Here is a 9,223-nt window from a genome sequence, read left to right on the forward strand (position 1 = left end):
ATGATGCTAAAGCTGAAACTCCAGTACTTTGGCCACCTCATGCAAAGAGCTGACTCATTGGAAAAGACCCTGATGCTGGAAAAGACCCTGATGCTGGGAAAGATTGAGGGCAGGAGGAGAAGAGGACGACAGAGGATGAGATGGTTGGATGGCATCACCGATTCAATGGACATGGGTTTGGGTGGACTCTGGGAGTTGGTGATGGACAGGGAGGCCTGGCGTGCTGCGATTCATGGGGTCGCAAAGAGTCGGACACGACTGAGTGACTGAACTGAACTGAATTGAAATCTTAAACTAGCTATATACAATTCTTATCCACTAAGGACATATAAAAGTAAAAGCACCAAATAAAATTCAAGGAAACGTAATAATATTTTTCTATTAAAGAACAGACCAGAAGATGAAGAAAAGTGATTTACACAAAATTCAAAAGTAGATCAGAAATAATACATTAATGGTCAGAAAAATATTATCTGGAATAGTTATTTAATTATCGATGGGTTTAAATTTTAAAGGACAAATCAGAAAAAGTCACACCTACTTTTTATTTTTAAAAAACAATCTTGCTGATACTAATAGAAGAACATCCTATATTCCAATAGCATTTATTATTCAGAAAATGTTTTAAAAATCACAACTTTGATCCCAGTAAAAAACACATTGACTCAATTATGTAAATAGCTTCAGTCAGGAAAGTTAGTTGCTCAGTCATGTCTGACTCTTTGTGATCCATGGGCTATAGCCCACAAGGCTCCTCTGTCCACAGAATTCTCCAGGCATAAATACTGGAGTGGGTTGCCATGTCCTATTCCAGGGGATCTTCCCCCAGGGGTCGAACCTGGGTCTCCGGCACCGCAGGCAGATTCTTTACCACTGAGCCACCAGACTTCCCTGAATCAGTCAGGAAAACCTCCTCCTTTTAAATTTCTAAGGTAAACCCACGCAAGATGTCTTACCATTTTATCATAAATTAGATAAACCTAGTATCATTCTCCCTACTTCTGTCCAAGAAGAAGTTCTGTCCTTCTGCCTGAACTGAAGATCCCAGTAGGACTTGGGACATCTTCTGGTCTACATTCCTTTGAACTATAATGTCTAACTTTTCACTTCAGTTACAAGCTTATTAGGGACTATTACACAATTTTGTGTAATTAGACTATTATTAGGGAACTGGAAATCACTCCTATTTCACATGTACTGTTTACATGAGATTTTAAACATATATGAGGATATAACTCTCTAACCCGTCCTTGGACAGCCTTCAACTAACTGCTATCCATAAAACCACTTTCCTTCTTGGAGTTTCTGAGGCACATTGAAAGGTAGATGGGAGAAAACAGGAGTGACGGATCCTTTGGGAATTTACTGATCCTATTCATGAATCATTTGGACTCTTTCCGTTAATCTCTTGTCTTCGATTGCTTTATCTTGGAGACTGAAAAAATTCTGCAGTGCAAATGGTTTGCACCATAGATCTATTCCTGGGCATACATGGCACGTCTTTCTGGACTTCAAAGTCTCTTTGCTGCTCTCCTGAACTTACACTTAGGAAAATAAATTCACTTGAAAATCCATAAGGCTTTCAAAGTTTAATAATGACATTTGTCTTTTTTTGGTGATACTTTTAAAGGATACTTTTACTTAGCCATCTACTTCTACCAACAATGGTAGAAATTCTTGAGCTTGTGTTGTATTAATTAAATGTATGAAAATTCTTATAAGATAGAGAAATATCTTCTTTGTATCTCAGAATATTATTATAAACCATCAAATGTATCATTGTATATATCTGTAATTTTAGTATAATTTTCTCAATAGAAATCTACTTGGAGCTATGAAGATCAGTAGTAATAGAGTTAATTATAGCTACATTACTTCTCAATGATTGTATAGATGGATTTCATTTTTCAAATTCTCTAATTATGTGTTAAAAGTATATCTCCAATTTCCCCAATCAATTGATGTGTTAAAAATGCAATATTAGAGCAATCCTCACATGGAAAGAAAATAGCTGGTTATCATTTCGTTCTCTGAGGTTTCTTTTTATGGTAACCAAACCCACACAAATTCACTTTTGGCACCCACTGCCAACAAAGGAACAGTATTCCAAACACAGCTTCACATTCACATTGAAATTTTTCCCTCATGCCTTTGAGTGCTCTGAAAGGAGTAGGATAATTTGCAGGAGGATATGACTTTGGGGTTTCCTGTGGATAGTGCTCTAGCCCATAGGAGTCCTTCGGTTAGTAAAGAAAGACAGGCATTGTCTTGCAGGCTCCGTGCATTTTTATTGAAAAAGACACTACTTTCTGCATGCTGTCTCAGTGGTAACAGAACTAAAGTAATTGAGCAAAAGAAAAGAAAATGATATTACTTGGAAGAGTTGCCATTTTTCTAAAAGTGTGCCCACTCCTTTGGCCATGCTTCAGTCCCACTCAAATAAATTTGGCACCCAGTTAAATAATTTCCTCAGACAGGCCCTGCGAGGAAAGGCACAGAAACAGCCTCCCGTGTAGACCTCCACAGAGGTCTCTTCAGGATAACAGCTGGGTGGGATTGGCAGCCGGGCAGCCCAGCTCTGTAGACGAATAAAGGCCTACAGTACCCAGGGTTGTCAATCTGGGATCTTTTGCTTAGAAAAACAGTATCTTAGAAAAAAACTTTACCTCAGGAAATTAATCATTACTTGAGTGGTGGCAAAAGTCAAGTGAGCATTAAATAATAACATCCTAAATAATAATGGTATAAAATGACAGGTTATAAACACTACTTCTCTACTTCCAATATTTTAATAATAGAACATTTTTTAAAAACTAAAATGGTGACTTGGTCTTTTTTGAGGCATTGGTGGAATTACACTTGTAAATAAAACAGATGTCTTCTGATAATAATTACTGGACAAAAATTTAGAGGCCATTTCCATGTATTTGCTTTCAAAATGTCATAGATCAACTGCAAAATAGTTTAAGAAATACACGAGCATCTCAGAGCACTGCTGCTTTAACACAGACGGACCCACAAGTCATACCACCTATGAGTACCGGATGAAGGAAAAAAGGATCTACCGAAAAACCAAGAGCAGTGCCAGAGTCCAGCTGAATACAGACTTATTTCCACAGGATGATTATAAAAGGGCACCTTTCTGAGAGCCAAATTCATTATAAATGCTTCTTTTATTAGTCAAAATTCCCATCACAACCTTAGTTCTCCTTAAAAGGAGCAAGTAGCCAATATGAGGAAGGTACTGTATACTATATAAAACCTTGCCAAGCAATTAAGAGAACTTCTGGAGAAAAAGTAAAGAGATTGAGATGATCACCATCTAGTTTGACATACATTAAAATTTAACTGGACATTTCAAACCTAATGGAAAACTGAACAGTATTTTTTGCATGTTGGTTACAATGACTGCAGACAGTTGTACAGTTTGCATATCTGTCCAAAGTTTTTATGACTTATGACTACAGCTTACTAATTTTAATATTTTGTCATAAGCTTTTTGCAAATTTTTTACAATTGTGATTTTGCTCTCCTGGTGGAATGTTTTCATATTCTATAACAAAAGTTATTAGGTTTTACTATGCAGAATTTTGTATGAAAATAAATTCTGCCAGAAAGAAATTCTCTTAAATGAAGCTGCTTCAATTAAGCAAATTATAATTAAAACTGGGCTATTATGAAAAACAAAACAAAACCTTCACTCACTAAATAGCATATACATTGTTTCTTCCCAGACTGGATGATAGTCAATTCACATATGGGTGGATGCACAATAAGTTAAAAGTTCTCTTCAAGTTAAATGTAAAACTCATAGAATAAAATAATAAATGTCAGCTATTAACCTGTTATCCTCATATCAAAAAAGTGCATCACAGCCGTCTTTGCTTTCAACGATGCCAACTCCCTCCACAGGAACACATGCACAACTTCTGGGAATCTAAAAAATAAACAATAAGATCTTTTAAAAATGATGAACCTTGTAGTCAATTTAACCAACACACTACTCATAGAAATGCTCTCCTTCAGAAAAGAAAATTTGGAACTGGATCCTTCAAGACTTTTTTTCTTTCAAGAAAAAATTTCCTGTCTTTTCACATCTTTTGAATAAGTTCTTGCATTAAAAGAGAATATTCTGTTACAGTAAACGTGGAAGCAACGTGGAAAATAATGCTAGAGTTAAATCAATGTATTGGAACTAGAAATTATGCCACTGCAATCCATGATACAAATCTGACTTAAAGCCGATTCCCACTAAACTTCTTTGGTGCATCAGCAACTAAACTCCCCAGGATGAAGACTCAGATAACCTCATAGAAAATTCTTTTCTATAGTTTATTTCAGCAATGTTATGTTCCATGCTAAAATTAATTTCTGAAATAGGAAGCCAAAACCAACCAAAGTTAAATCCTGAGACATAACAAACTCTGGAAAGTAACGAAGAAAGGAACTTTCTCATACTTAGAATTAATTTATTCAAGCCTGATCCAAAAAAAATGCATAGAAGATCAGTCAAAGTACATAATCCAAATAGATTAATCAGTCACCATCTTTAGATGGTTTATCTCCCAGTATAAAAGACCCATATAAAATAGTACTACATATCTATAGATATCCACTGTATATTTGTTCATTTTTAAAAACATTGCTCTTTCTTCCAGACAAGTTATGTCTCATAGAAAGGACTAAAGCATCAAGACATGAGAGTTAAAATGTGCCTTAATCCAGTACCATTTCATGTGACTGTTCAAAATGCTTAAAGGAAGCAGTTAGCTTTAATTTTCTCCTCCTCTTTGCATATCACTTCAGGACACCCTGTGCACTTTGCAACATGAATCATTATAAGCACGTAGGCCCACTCGGTTCCTCAAAAGACACAAAAGGTGCAAAAATAGCTTCTGCAATTGAAGCAAGAACCACGTCAGCAGCCAGATGAATGTGGGTGGTCAGATAAGATTGTGTTGCTGCAAAGGGCAAATTATTAAGCGAATGCTAGATTTATTTTCTTTCTAAACTTTGTTCTTGCCTCAAATCAACCATTTTCTGGCACTTAAATGACTCTTGACAAGCTCCACCATTTTCAAAATCGAAAGCTTCATCAAAGCCAAAGAGCATGACTGATTAACACTGAGGGAATAGTGATGGGGTCCTTCAAGATATATATGTATGTATGTATGTCTATGTATGCTGCTTCTGCTAAGTCGCTTCAGTCGTGTCTGACTCTGTGCGACCCCACAGATGGCAGCCCACCAGGCTCCCCCATCCCTGGGATTCTCCAGGCAAGAACACTGGAGTGGGTTGCCATTTCCTTCTCCAAATGTATATGTATATATACATATAAAATAAGGCTACCCTACTGGCTTAGAAGGTAAAGAATCTGCTGGCAATATGGGAGATCCAGTTAATCCCTGGGTTGGGAAGATCCCTTGAAGAAGGGGATGGCTACCCAGTCCAGTATTCTTGCTTGGAGAATTCCACAGACAGAGGAGCCTGGTGGGCTAGAGTCCATGGGATCACAAGGAGTCAGACACTGTTGAGGGACTAACACTTTCACTTTCTTCATATTAAATTATAGTATATATATAAGGTATAATTTTATATGTATATATATCCTTAAATATATATATATATATATGCTTTTGAACTGTGGTGTTGAAGAAGGCTCTTGAGAGTCCCTTGGACAGCAAGGAGATCAAACCAGTCAATCCTAAAGGAAATCAACCCTGAATATTCATTGGAAGGACTGATGCTGAAGCTGAAGCTCCAGTACTTTGACCACCTGATGCGAAGAGCTGACTCATTGGAAAAGACCCTGAAGCTGGAAAAGATTGAAGACAGGAGGAGAAGGGGACAACAGAGAATGAGATGGTTGGCTGGCATCATCGACTCAATGGACAAGAGTTTGAGCAAACTCCGGGAGATAGTGAAGGACAGGGTAGCCTGGTGTGCTGCAGTTCACCAAGTCACAAAAATTTGGACATGACTTAGCAACTGAGCAACAACAACAACAATATTATAGCTTCTATAATTATACATATATATTTATATATTTAAACCATATCCATAGTAACAAACCAAAGAGCACCTCTTTTGAAAAGAAAATCAAGTTCAAGTGCTAAAAAAAAACAAAATTGTACACTGGCAATACGACCTAAACTAAAGCATGGCATCTCTCAGATAAAAAATAATAAATCACTGAGCTATTCACACTCTGAGATGAACTCATCCAAGATAGAAACAGGCCAAGATTCTACAGATACAGCTATTTACAGGGAACAACAACTTGAGGCATCCAGGGACTTCCTGCGATTGGCGACCCCATGGCCACTGAACTAAAAGTTAAAAGACAAAAGGAGAACTTCAGCCTCAGAACGCTGGCACTGACACCCACTCCTTCCAGCTATCTGGCAGCTGCACACAAGCACCCAACCATCCCCTAACCCAGAAAGCGTCATTCCCACCAAGAGCTTCCACAGGCGAAAGGGAGCATGTGAGTCCTCCAGACCAGATGTGTCAGGGGCAGTGTTCCCAGTTCTGACCCTGCTTTTCCAGTCTGACTCTCCAGGACTATGGCCACGGGAAACAGGAAACAGTCGTCTCATGATATGCACATGTAACTGGAATGTTAGATGATAGAAGATTGCTTTTTTCACTCATTAAGAAGGTTTGAAAATTGTTTCTATCATATGAAACTGCTACGTGTGCCCTCGTCAATGATTGGTTTGCCCTTGAAGAACAAAAAACAGTGGTCATAATATTGTACTGCTATTTTACCTCACAGAAACTTCCAAGTAATTAGTGTGATTTTAAAACAAAGATCTAAATGATAATAACATGAAAGATAGGACACCAAGTTTGGAGATTTTGCGCAAATCGCTTTGTTGCAATTGGAATCAGTAATGGCCTCTACAAGGGAGGCAATTGTTGTTACTATTAAAATAGAGACATAGAGATAACCATCTCAGAAATCTGTTTTTGCTTTAATTTTAATTGAGTTTTTGTGCCTCAGTATCTTCTTTGAAATAAAAGAAAAATATTTCCTCAAACAGTTCCTGAAAATGTAGTATTACAACTTATGCTTGTATTTCCTAGAAATCAGCAGTTCACACAGTATATTTTGTAAACAATGGAATAAAGTAAAGAGAGATTTTTCATTTTTTAAGCTTTACTTCTAGGTTATTGGATTCATAAGAAACCACTCTGCAATGAAACATTAATATTCAATAAAACTAACAAGTTTTCAGAAAATTGTGTTCACAGATCTTGTTAAATATCCCCAAGTTATTTAAAATTCCTTCCTAAATATGAGGCAAAATTATCTTTCACGTTACTAACAAAGTAAAGACTGATTTTTTGTCGTTTATAGGCCTACAGAAGAGTTCCTTAAAAATATTTTCCAAACCTCCATCACCTACTTGTAACAAACACTTGGAAAATTTGAACATTATTGTTTCTAATCCAGTGGTTTCTCAGACTATTTTTAGAAAAAAATCATCCTTGACATTAGATATTTATTCTTGGAAGCTTACAGGTTATTATTACTAAGCTAAGTGAGGGTCATGTTGAGCTATGATTAGATAGGTAGGCAGGTATTAGATAGATAGACAGACATGGAGACGTATGTAAAATGTCCATTCCTGGTAAGATTCTTTAGTATTTCATTTCTCTATTCTTCCAAATTATTTTAAGACAAGTTATGGATTAATAGTTTATTATGGTTAGCACTTCATTGGCAAACTTCTCATGCATATACAAATGTTATCAACCTTTTTTCTGAGGTTAAACACATACACACTAGATCATAATTTTAGTAGAAGAGCCAATAAAATATACCAGTTACACTTTAGATGAGCACTGTCACAATTAAAAACAATTATTATGTGCTTCAACTCTATGGAAGAAGTGGCAAATAGGACCTGGAAACAAGATATGATCCTTATATTGCTTGGTTAAAAGAAATGTTTAAAAGAAGGAATACCACTCTTCATATATTCAGTCGTAGAAAAGAGATACATACCTCTTTTATTTTATAGAAGGGAGTAGAAGAGATTCAAAAGTAGTAGGTAAAGACGGGAGGAGGGTACTGAAAGATAAACGTATGCTTAAATACTTTATCAGAGTGTACCAAAAGTGTACCAGAAGCAGCAGCTTCTCCTTGCTACAAAAAAGAACTTTGAATGGGGCCACTGTTCCACTCGGAGTGTCTAGAGGGGCAAAGTAAGAGGCACCTGGGGGGGTGGTAGAGAAGATAGTTAAAGGCTGGGAAGACTCACTCACACACACACACACACACACACTCACACACAGAGATAAGTCTGATTACAAGCTCATATTTTTAGAAACAGTTATGATATGAAGCTAAAGGTTGGAACTGGGTTCAGAATGTAAAGACAAAAAAGGGATAAAGAGTAGGAACAGGAAAGAGTGCTAATTTGGGAGCAGGGGACAATTCATTGCTGGGACGACTACACAGAAGGCTTTGAAAAGTGAAAAGTGTGTCTGAAAAAGGGGAGTTTTCACAAAAGGAGGATGGGACAAACAGTCAAAATTCGATTACTCTGCCATTGTGTTTAGGGGGCTGGTTCTGGAAACTGCTGGCAAAAATGATCTGAGAGTGCCACTTCTCGGCAGGTTGTCAGTGCTGGAGCGTAGGAAAGATACAAAATAAAAGCATTGTGTGAATCAGAACTACTAAAAACACAAAAGAGTAAGTACCTGTGAATTCATGATTATAACTTAAGCCTCCTTAATTAGGGTTTCTGGACTATTTCTGTGACACTTTTAGACATTTATAGAATGTCTATACTCATCAGAAAATGAACTAAGTTTACAAAATACATAAATGAAAAAGCAAACTCTATAGAGCCTAGAAGGGAAACATTTGTGAAGAAGTAAGTGCTGCAAAATGTTTTAGGCGCTTTGACAAAAATATAAGCACAGTACTGGGCACAGCACAAAAGAGGAAATGGCCAATCCTATCAAGACAAGCACAAAAGGCTTGAGAGACACAATGATACTAAGTCTTTAAAGAAAACTATACGTGCTAATGGGCTTTGCTGGTGGCTCAGACAGTAAACGGAGAAGGCAATGGCACCCCATTCCAGTACTCTTGCCTGGAAAATTCCATGGACGGAGGAGCCTGGAAGGCTGCAGTCCATGGGGTCGCTGAGGGTCGGACACAACTGAGTGACTTCACTTTCACTTTTCACTTTCATGCATTGGAGCT

At 37.2% G+C, this 9,223-nt stretch overlaps 1 protein-coding gene across 17 annotated transcripts in view; it reads right to left on the reverse strand.

Annotated features, from left to right (window-relative positions):
* The window catches only part of HIVEP2 (human immunodeficiency virus type I enhancer binding protein 2), a 222,470-nt gene that overhangs the window by 38,547 nt on the left and 174,700 nt on the right, over positions 1–9,223 (reverse strand). For all 17 annotated transcript variants that reach the window (XM_010851453.1, XM_010851459.1, XM_010851446.1 and 14 more), the window contains one exon: positions 3,843–3,937. The gene's annotated coding sequence lies outside the window, so the exon portion shown is untranslated. The remainder of the gene's footprint in view (positions 1–3,842; positions 3,938–9,223) is intronic.

Source organism: Bison bison, unplaced genomic scaffold (genome assembly GCF_000754665.1).
Source record: "Bison bison bison isolate TAMUID 2011002044 unplaced genomic scaffold, Bison_UMD1.0 scf7180017864303, whole genome shotgun sequence".
Taxonomy (NCBI): Eukaryota; Metazoa; Chordata; class Mammalia; order Artiodactyla; family Bovidae; genus Bison; species Bison bison.